The sequence below is a fragment of the Lygodium microphyllum genome, unplaced genomic scaffold (assembly GCF_053477565.2).
Source record: "Lygodium microphyllum isolate KBCC unplaced genomic scaffold, Lygodium_microphyllum_v1.1.10 scaffold_32, whole genome shotgun sequence".
NCBI classification, from domain to species: domain Eukaryota; kingdom Viridiplantae; phylum Streptophyta; class Polypodiopsida; order Schizaeales; family Lygodiaceae; genus Lygodium; species Lygodium microphyllum.
Window position 1 is genome coordinate 138630 of NW_028229515.1, and position 10956 is coordinate 149585.

Below are 10956 nucleotides of genomic sequence, written 5' to 3' on the forward strand. Positions count from 1 at the left end.
TTGAGCTCAGAGGGTTTCAGCTTAGAACTAGAATATGCTATTGGATGGTTATCTTGCATTAACACGGCTCCTATTCCTGATCCGCTAGCATCAGTCACAACTAAAAAGAATGGTCTGTTAAAGTCAGGCAATTGTAGGACAGGGGCATTGGTCAATGCACGTTTAAGTAAATCAAAGGATTTCTGCTGGTTTTCAGTCCATTGATAAACAATGCCTTTCTTAAGAAGTTTGGTCAGTGGTAAAGCAAGTAATGAGAAATACGTACAAACTTCCTATAGAAACTAGCAAGACCAAGGAATGAGCGTAATTCATGTACATTTTTAGGAATAGGCCAATGCAATATTGCGTCAATTTTCTTAGGATCAACTTTTATTCCTTCTTCTGATACAATATGACCTAGATATTCTATTTCTGTCTTAAAGAATTCACTCTTGTCAGGATTTGCAAACAATTGATTTTCTTTCAGTAATTGAAAAACTAATGATAAATGCTCATAATGCTCTTTTTCACTTTGACTGAATACTAAAATATCATCAAAGAAAACAATCACACAATACTGATATTTTAGAAAAATACGGTTCATCATTCTACTGAAAGTGGCAGGTGCATTAGTTAATCCGAATGGCATAACTAAGAATTCGTAATGGCCAAACTGTGTCCTGAATGCAGTCTTAAATATGTCGGATCTATCTAGCCTCACCTGATGATATCCAGACTTAAGGTCAATTTTACTAAATATAGAAGATCCTTGCAGTTTGTCCATAAGGTCATCAACTCTAGGTATAGGATACCTATTCTTTACAGTGATCTTGTTTAATGCTCGGTAGTCAATACACATCCGATAAGTATTATTCTTTTTCTTGACTAGGAGCACAGGTGCACCGAATGGGGAACTGCTAGGTCGAATTAAACCTCTATTTAGTAATTCTTCTACTTGACTCTGGATTTCTTTTTGCTCTATTTGATTGTGCCTATATGGGGCTTTGCAAGGTGGTTGTGTGCCAGGTATTAGGTCAATCTTATGGTCTTCTGGACGTGATGGAGGTAAACCTGGTGGAAGGTCTTCTGCAAAACAGTCCTTAAAATATGCAAGAAATTCCTTATGCCTAGGGTGCATATGAGTTTCTTTTGCGTGCAATTCATTCACCCAAATGAGATATGATTTAGTATTCTTGCGTAGTGCATGTTTTGCTTGAGTATGCGAAAGCAGTGGAAACATATGAGATGCATGCATACCAAATAAGGTAATAGATTTTCCCTGAAAATTTATATTCATTGTGTGCGTGGAATAATCTATATTAGGATTATGTTGGTGTCTCCATGGCATTCCTAGAATAATGTCGCTAGACTGTAATGGGACAACTAAGAAATTTCTTCTTTCAATATATGGACCAATTTGAATTTCTAAATTTTGAACTTCTTGTGTGCCATTGTACCTAGTGTCTAAAAATGCAGCTTTTATGCCATAGTGTGTAGGTACTGTATGCAATTTCAATTCCTTTACCAATTTTGCTGAAATAAAATCATGCGTACTACCGTCATCATGCAATATAATTCTTTCTTTTCCATGCACCATACATTTCATAGTCAACAATGAATGTAAAGTAGGCATACCTGGTAAAGTGTCGGAAGTAGTAGTAGGATCATCTTCTTCTTCAGTGAAATCCGGCATATCCTCATGCTCGTCTTCGTCCATAGCTCCAAGGTAGTTGATATGTGCTGATGGCTTCTTTGAATGACAATTTGCTGCGAGATGGCCTGGCTGGTGACACTTGTAGCATACGATAGGCTTGGCTTTGGTCACATTATTTGCAATGGCTGGGAGTCTGGGTATATTTGGATTTGCTTGTTGGATAGGCTTAGGATTTGGATTGATAATGGATGGTAATGCGGGTGGTTTAGGCCAATTCTTGCGGAAAGATGGTGATGAAAAACGACCTGGATTAAACCTTCTGAAATTTGAATTGAATTGTTTAGATCCATAATTACCGTTTGCTTGGAATGGTTGTGGTCGTCGATCTCTTCCACGTAACTTATCTTCAGTGTCGTGAGCTAAGGAGATGGCATCTTCAAGGGTAGCAGGCTTGAACATATTCACCTCAGCGTAGTAATGTCCAAGAAGTCCAGACATGTACTTCCGCTTATGGGTCGTCTCTGGTACGTCTTCAAGCATGCGTAGCTGTAAAAGTGCATTCCAAAAACGCTCTGTATACTGTGGTATAGGCTCACGGTCGTGTTGTTGAAGTAAATCCCATTGCTTGATAGCCTTCTCATGAAATTGCGGTGGAAGGAAATTTTGCATGAACTTCTTCTTGAAATCTTCCCATGTAGCAGGACATTCTATGCTCTTGCGGACGACAGTCCACCAAAGTGATGCTCTATCTATCAGATGATTAGTAACACACTTGATTTTATCTTTCTCAGGATAAGTTTCCTCATGGAAATAGTCATCAAATTGGCTAATGAATGATAAAACAGTCTTTCCTTCTCTTATGCCATTGAAAGTGCGAAACTTGAAACTTCGTTTACTTATCTTGGATTCCTTGCGAATGGTTTGTGCTTCAAGAGTGGCGTCGATGGTACGGCGTATCAAATCTTCAGCTTGAGGTTCTTCTTTATCAGTGGACGCTCCTTGTAGCTTTGTCAATTGCGCTTGCAAGGCTTGCCTAGCTCTTCGCTCTTCGTCCAATTGCAACATGATAAGATCCAGCTTTTGCTCCATGGTAGGCTCGGGTAGGTCGTCTTCAGCCATAGGATCATCCATATGTGGGGTAGTCATCCTGTAAAACTCAACAAACCTTTCTCACTCAAAATCAGTTAGCGGGATGAGCGTAGCTCAAATTTGGGGTTACAAGGCTATGTATTTTTGGGTATTTTCTTCTTCAATTTTCAGAAATTCTGAAATATTTCTGTCTCCGTTTGCTGAAAGTACTTCAACGAAGTTGTAGATAGGTAAAATAGCTTGCTACGAACAACTTTCCAGTTCTGAGTTTTTGCAAACGAACAAGTCTTCTAGGAGTTTCGAGCGTTAGTCAGTTCTGATTTAGTCTGACTTGCAGAGTTGCAGACTTAGCAGACTTGCAGGGTTGTAGACTTGCTGGACTTAGTCGACTTGCAGAACTTGCGGAACTTGATTCCAAGTGACTTGCGGAACTTGTCTTCTGGAGTGCGTGACCGAGAGTTTGCAGACTTGTCTGCCCAGTAGAACTTGCAGAGTAAAGTATGGCTTAAGCTTAATTAGTTAAGCTTAAAGCTTAATAAGCTTAAAAAGGTGGAGAGAGGCCGCCGTTTTTTCAATCGTGGGGGGGGGGGGGCGTTTTCACTGCGCGCAATTTTCGGACCTCCCAGGATGCATCGATTTGTTGATTTGAAGCTAATTAAGTTTCTTAAGCTTTGTAATTAAGCTTTTTTTTAATGAAGGAGATTAGAGCTTTCTCACTGTTTTATCACGACTTGATGATGGAGTTGAGGGAGTGGTCCTCCGCCGACAAAGAGTGGTCCTTCGCGATCTGACAGTGGAAATAAGGGTTCTTGATCGCCAGAAGTCTGCCTGTATCGACGGTTCGCGACGAGATTGACTGTAGAGGTCGTTTGTTCCTGGAGCTCCGCCTTCGCCCGAGATTGGTAGCGATTGGAAGCCCTTGATCTCTGCTCCGCTCTGATACCACTGGTGCGCAGATCGGACGCAGGTAGCTCACGTAGTGAATTCCCAAAGGTCCCCAAGAACAAAGCACTCTACTTTTTAGCACAAAAACCAATGTAAAAACAAGCACGACATGAGACAAGAGACAAATTGGGTTGAATCTCCCCCATGCCTTGTGTGAGCGCTTCACAAAGCATGTATTTAATGTATATTTCCAATCTTTTTGCTCAAAAATAGCCCAATTACAAAAATATGACAAGCTTTTAGCTTTTGAGTTTGCTTTCTACCAAAAATAGGAAAATAAAGCTAATGGACGGTGCCCAAAGAGTCTGGCACGCCCAATCTCAATGTCCAAATAAAAATAACATATCCAGGCGCATAAGCGCATACAAAATAATAATAAATAATCGATGTCTCTATAGACATAATCAAAATATAGGCGTGGCGCCTATCAAAATATAGTCCAAAGGTCGAAAACCCGCTAGACTCCAATGCTTTCCTCCGCCACTGCTGCTATCTCTACACATCAACTGAAGCATTCACAATCGTTAGTAAAATAACACAATTAAACCGACAAAAGTGAATACCTAGCAGTCTTCAGCTACGTAAATAAATCAACTGGTTAGAAATAAATCCTAACCTTAATTTATTACGAGTGCGCACTCTAAACTCATAAACGTTTATTAATTTAATATGCATTTTGCGGAATCACCCGCTATGGAATCACCCATGTACACACTAAATTAATGAAACGCCCGAAAAGGACAGGCGTCCCCATCAACTTCTCGCACAAAGAATCCTCTTTGCGTATGAGCCCCGGTTATCTAAGTTTACGGAATCCACCGTAAAACCTCACGGAATCCACCGTGGAATATGCCTCCTGGCATCAGTTGGAGATGGAGATCCAACTTGCCTTGGAATTTGGCAATGTTGTTATGAGCGATACAACTTAAAGTGTGAGGAGAGTCAAATATTTCAATTCGTTTGTCTTTTTGGGCTTTTGATTTTGTTACTACTTCCTTTGACATGCCTACATGAAAAGGCTAACTTTGAAGGAGAGCTTTTAGTGTTTACTATGCAACAACAATGCATAATGGCCAAGCCACCAACTTAATAGGTCAATAGTCCCTTAGAGAAGCTCAGAACACCATTTTGCTAGCACTCATAATGTGGCCATAAATAGCTAGGTTGACAACAATGTCATGTAGCCATCGATAACCATGTGCTTTTGCTATTAGCACAAGGGAGCAATATCTCTATCACCTTTAGCACAAGTTGTAGCATTTACTTTGGACACGACTTTCACAAGTTCTTGAGCTTGCCAACAATGGCAATATGTCTTATAGGTATAAGGCTTCTCATAGGCAATCATGGTCAAGTGTGGATTCATCCACAAAAGAAGGTGTCACAAATAAGGCGATCAAGTATAGGTGCACCACCTTTCCCTACAACATGTAGCCCCACCCCCTCAAAGGCCATTGATAGTATGGGTGCTCCTTGTTGGAGACCATGGTTCAAGAATGATAAACTACCAGTCTACACCTACTTTTCAAAAAGCACTTGATCACGTTAATTTTTGTGGAAAATATAAACCTTTTCAAGGAGATCATGACCATCTTTCATCAAGATAGCCAATTTGGTCTTCGTGATCCTTGGATTTGTTCTTTATTGTAGTAGTGTCACATTGTGCCCCTTATAAGTTGATAAAAGTTCAACGCCTATCATCCAATGGTATCTTTATTTGTTACCAAATTTATGTGATTTGACATAAATGATTCCTCAAGATGACTAGATGAGGAAGCATCACACTTCACTCACTCATTTACCTTTATTTAATTAATAGTTTTCTTAATGCAAAAAATATTAATGGTAAGTGTAAGTATACATCATTAGAAGATTGGGAAGTTGTATAAGCTAAGTGCCTTAACAAGGATTTGACTACCTTCTTACAATCCTGCAAGAGAGCTTCTTCATTCCTAACTTTTGAAGTACATTTTTAAACTCAACTAGCGTTCGAAGCGCGCACAAAATGCTAGGCCGCTTCGCGGCAACTTCGCTCAACAATCCATTTCTCATCTTTCTCTCTCCTCTTTTTCCTCTCTCTCTCTCTCCCCCAAATTCCCTATGTTTAAATTTTCTTTTTCTCTCTCTCTCTTTCTTTGCCTTGTATTTTAGTTTATTTTTTCTTTTCTCCTGGTTTTCTCTCTCTCTCTCTCCCCTTTTATTCTCCCCTCTCTCTCCTCTCTTTTCCTTCTCTCTCCCTCTTCTCTTTTTTTATTTTTCTTCATCTTCTCTCTCTCTCTCTCTCTTCATTCTCTTTTTAAAATTTTTCTTTTCTCTCTCTCTCTCTCTCTCTCTCTCTCCTTTTCTTCTCTTTGCTCTTTTCTTCTCTCTCTCTCTCTCTCATCTCTTTTCCTTCTCTCTTTCTCCTCTATTTTTTATTCTCTCTCTTTTTGAATTTTATATTTTCTCTCTCTTCTTCTTCTTCTTCTTCTTTCACTTTCTTTCCCCTCTCCCCAGTTTCTCTTAAAGTATGTAAATTTTATATTTTCCCTATATATAATTCTCTATTTTTCTCCTCTCTCTCTCTCTCTCTCTCTCTCTCTCTCTCTCCGCCCCGTTTTCTTCTTCTCCCATTTCTCCTAATTTTCCTTTTTGTCTTCTCTCCCTCTCTCCCAAACCAACCAGACTAGTCAAAAAAGCATGACGAGGCAGTCAAGCCAGGAAGGCCAAGTCATTTGTTGTGCAAGCAAAGAGAACCCATTTTTATAAGTAAGTTTTTAAAAAGCCCACATTACGCAAATGGGTTGGATTGCCATCATGTGGGGAGGTTTAACAGTTTTTGAAAACATTACCTGTAGCAAAAATATGATATGCTCTGCACGCTTCAATAACGCTTTATGTAGAAACGTGAGGGCCGAAGCGGATTCACGCTGCACTTGGTTCAAGGAGAATGGGAAACGAGAGGGATGCAAGGCTCGACCTCTCTGCCATAAGGCATAGTTCCATTTCTTTCCCCTAAAATAGCGTAAATCAGGATTATTATAACCTAGACTCTAGGTCTGCACTCTTGCTGTTCGTGTCCTTTGAAACGATCTTCTTGCTATATTTTTCTTCTCTCCTTCTTTCTCTTTTAAATTTGATCTTCTCTCTCTCTCTCTGCTCTCAAAAAATATTTAAATTTTAAAAAGATTTTTCTATTTTTTTTCATCTCTTCCTCTTTTCCTCTTTCTTCTTCTTCTCTCTCTCTCTCTCTTCCCTCTCCTCTCCTTTCCTTCTCTCTCCTCTTTTTTCATTTTTTAAATCTCTTTAAATTTTTTTCTTCTCTTTCTTTTAAATTTTATCTTTTTTCTCTCTATAATTCTCTCTATATTCAAATTCTCTCTCTTCTTCTTCTTATTTTCTCTCTCATTTTCTTCCCTCTATCTCTATCCCCCTCTCTCATCTCTTTTCCTTTTTTTCTCTCTCTTAAATTTTATATGTCCTCTCTCTATTATTCTCTTTCTCTCTGTTCCCCCCCTCTCTCTCTCCCTCTCTCCCCTCTTTTTTTTGCTCTTTGTATATATATATATATATATATATATATATCTCTCTTAATTAAAAAGAAAGTTTCTCTTATTTTATTTTATTTTTCTTTTAAATTTTATCTTTCCTTTCTCTATAATTTTCTCTCTATGTTCAAATCCTTTCTCTATAATTCTTCTTCTTATTTTCTCTCTCTCATTTTCTTTTCTTTGTCTTTCTCCCCCTCTCTCCTCTCTCCTCTCTTTTCCTTTTTTCTTTTCTTCACTCGCACTCTCTCTTAAATTTTATATTTCCTCTCTCTATAATTCTCTCACTATGTTTAATTTTTTTCTCTTCTTCTTCTTATTTTCTCTCTCTCATTTTCTTCTCTTTGTCTCTCTCCCCCTCTCTCCTCTCTTTTCCTTTTTTTTCTCTCTCTCTTAAATTTTATATTTCATCTCTCTATAATTCTTTTTTTCTCCATTCCCCATCTCTCTCCCTCCCTCCCTTTCCTCTTCTTTTTTTTGCTCTCTCTCTCTCTCTCTCTCTCTCTCCTTATTTTAATTAAACAAAACGTTTACATTAAAAAGTTTAATCTAACAAAGAGAGAGAGAGAGTTTAATCTAACAAAGAGAGAGAGAGAGAGAGAGAGAGAGAGAGAGAGAGAGAGAGAGAGAGAGAACCTAGGCCCTACGCATGAGAGAGAGGGGAGAGAGGTAGAAGAAAAATGTTTAATTAAAAAACACTATTCTCTTTTCTCTTTCTCCCCCTTCTTTTTATCCTTCTTCTTCTTCTTCTTCTTCTCTCTCTCTCTCTCTCTCTCTTTTATTCTATCTCCTTCTCAAAATGTATGAAAAACTATATTTGAAAAACTTTAAATTAAAAAAGTTTTTAAAATGTTTAATTAAAGAAAAGTTTAAATTAAAAAGTTTAATCTAATTGAGAGAGAGAGAGAGAGAAACTTTTGATTTAAAAAGAAGTTTGATTTAATTAAAGGAGAGAGAGAGAGAGAGAGAGAGAGAGAGAGAGAGAGAGAGAGAGAGAGAGAGAGAGAGAGAGAGAGCCTAGCCCTACACATGAGAGAGAGGGGGGGGGGAGAGGGGAATAATTAAAAAAAAAAGGGATGGGGAAAAGAAAGAGAGAGATTATAAGTGAGAGAGAGGGGAAGGGGTTTCTGTTCCCCATTTCTCTCCCTCCCTCCCTTTTCTCTTCTTTTTTTTGCTCTCTCTCTCTCTCTCTCTCTCTCTCTCTCTCTCTCTCTTTGTTAGATTACACTTTTTAATGTAAACGTTTTGTTTAATTAAAATAAGGAGAGAGAGTTTTTAGATTAAACTTTTTAATGTAAACGTTTTGTTTAATTAAAATAGAGAAGAGTAAAATAGAGAGAGAGAGAGAGAGAGAGAGAGAGAGAGAGAGAGAGAACCTAGACCCTACGCATGAGAGAGAGGGGGGAGAGGTAGAAGAAAAATGTTTAATTAAAAAAGACTATTCTCTTTCCTCTTTATCCCCCTTCTTTTTATTATTATTATTATTATTCTTCTTCTCTCTCTCTCTCTCTCTCTCTCATTCTATCTCCTTCTCAAAATGTATGAAAAACTAGGTTCGAAAAACTTTAAATTAAAAAAATCCTTTAAAATATTTAATTAAAGAAATTTTAAATTAAAAAGTTTAATCTAATTGAGAGAGAGAGAGAGAGAGAGAGAGAGAGAGAGAGAGAGAGAGAGAGAGAGAGAGAGAGAGAGAGAACCTAGCCCTACACATGAGAGAGAGAGGGGGGAGAGGGGAAGAATTTAATTAAAAAAGAGACGGGGAACAGAAAGAGAGAGATTATAAGTGAGAGAGAGGGGAAGGGGTTTTAATTTAAAAAACAGAGGTGAGGGGAGAGAGAAGGCTTTAATAAAAAAAGAGAAGGGGAAGAGAAAATGAGATATTTAACATGAGAAAAAGAGGAGGGGAAGGGGTTTTGATTAAAAAAGAGAGGTTTGAAAAATGAGGTAGGTTCAGGAAGCCCTTTGGAGGTTCGGGGCTTTCCGAACCTATAGCTAAAATAATATAGTAGTAAGATAAAAAGGCAACGAGCCTTTAAAAAAATGGAGCCCCCATACTTATTTCTACCAAAGACTCTAGCATCCTTATGTGCGCAAATATGTCCCTAAGTGTTAAAGCTCTCAAGACATACCAAACATGCTTGGATTCTTCATTGGGATTGCCTACATCATCCGAAATTGTTTGCTTCCATGGGTGTCAATATCTTTTATTACGTCCATAGGGATCTTCTCCAAGATGGGAGAGAGGGAACCTCCCAACTTCTTAGCATAGTCGAGGGCAACCATAGGTTTGCTACTAGTGATGTTGGCCAAATGATCCCTAAAGACCTCTATAGTACCCATCCTCATCCTCAAGGATCTTCTATCTAGTGTCCTCAACATAGACTATGGTGGTTTCTTTATAATGTTTCATCATGAGGACCTAGGAAAGTAAGAGGTTGAGGTGTATCCCCTTGTGCATCTCAAAGAAGCCTACAATTGAAACTTAACAACTCTCTACAACTTGATTATTTTCACTAGCTTAAAGGTGATCTTCAAAGTTTTGCAAGAGATAACATAAAGAAGCACCCCTATGATCACTAACAAGAGTAAGAGAAAGAGACATTGTTGATTCAAGAAAATGAGGAGTCAAGGTTCATGCAAATGAAGAGTCAAAATAAGGAAAGGTCAAGTTTCATTATGATGGAATGGTCATAGAAGACCCTTTGTAAGAAGGGCTTTAAGACATAATAATGGAAAGGATTAGAGATATAGATCAAGTAAATATGCAAAAGAACATTGACATGTAAATCTTAGGAGCATATTCTCCTTTGTTTCAAGTAATGTGAAAAGTTGAGCAATAACACATCAACATAAACATATCATTGTTGATAATATCATCATAATATACCACTGTCTTCCACTCAAAAAATGACAAATGACACATAAAGGCAAGAGATATGCACCACATGCCACTTAGCCAAATTTATCCAAGCTAACAAATATTGTTATTCAAATGCCTATGCAAGGATATTCTATCATCGAAGTTATCATAGCATCTATATGATTATTGGAAAATACTTGTCACGATCTCAACTCTCAAACAAAATAACATACAAACTAAGCATGAATGAAACAAAGGAAGGCTATGCAAGTATTATTGCAAATATTCACATTCAAATTCGCATAACAAAACGTCTTACCAATGCTTAAAGCTCAATTGTGGATGTTGTATCTTTGATGGAATGAGATATCCCATAAAATATGCCCACGAATTCTTGACTTTGAAGCACAACTTAGAATGTTGCACAAATTTGTAAGTTATTCTACCCATGACTATAATTGACTAGTACATTAAAGAGGGCTAGTGCATCAAAGGGTGAAGTGCAATAGCGTAGATGTCTCCTTTGGATTTATCTATACAAACAAAATTGATTAAGCTTTGGGGTAGTCAATGGTCACCCTAAGGTAAAAGGAAAATTTCCTAAGTAGCATGTGAGGAACATTTGACCTTTTCAAAAAGTAAAACATAATTCAAAGTTGTGATCTTGACTCTTGAACAAGTTTAAACCTTTACGATTCTCAAGTTTAGCTCTGTTTTCAATAGTGACAATTGAACCATTCTTGACAATGCCTATCATTCACAATTATGGAGTCTGACTCATGCATCAAGTAGGCAATTTTAGAAGCTTCCTAGCAATAGACTATATGGCAAGTCTACTATTCAAACAATCAACTAGAGGACTTGACCCACATTGTTAAGATGTGTGTGGGCTCCCATTG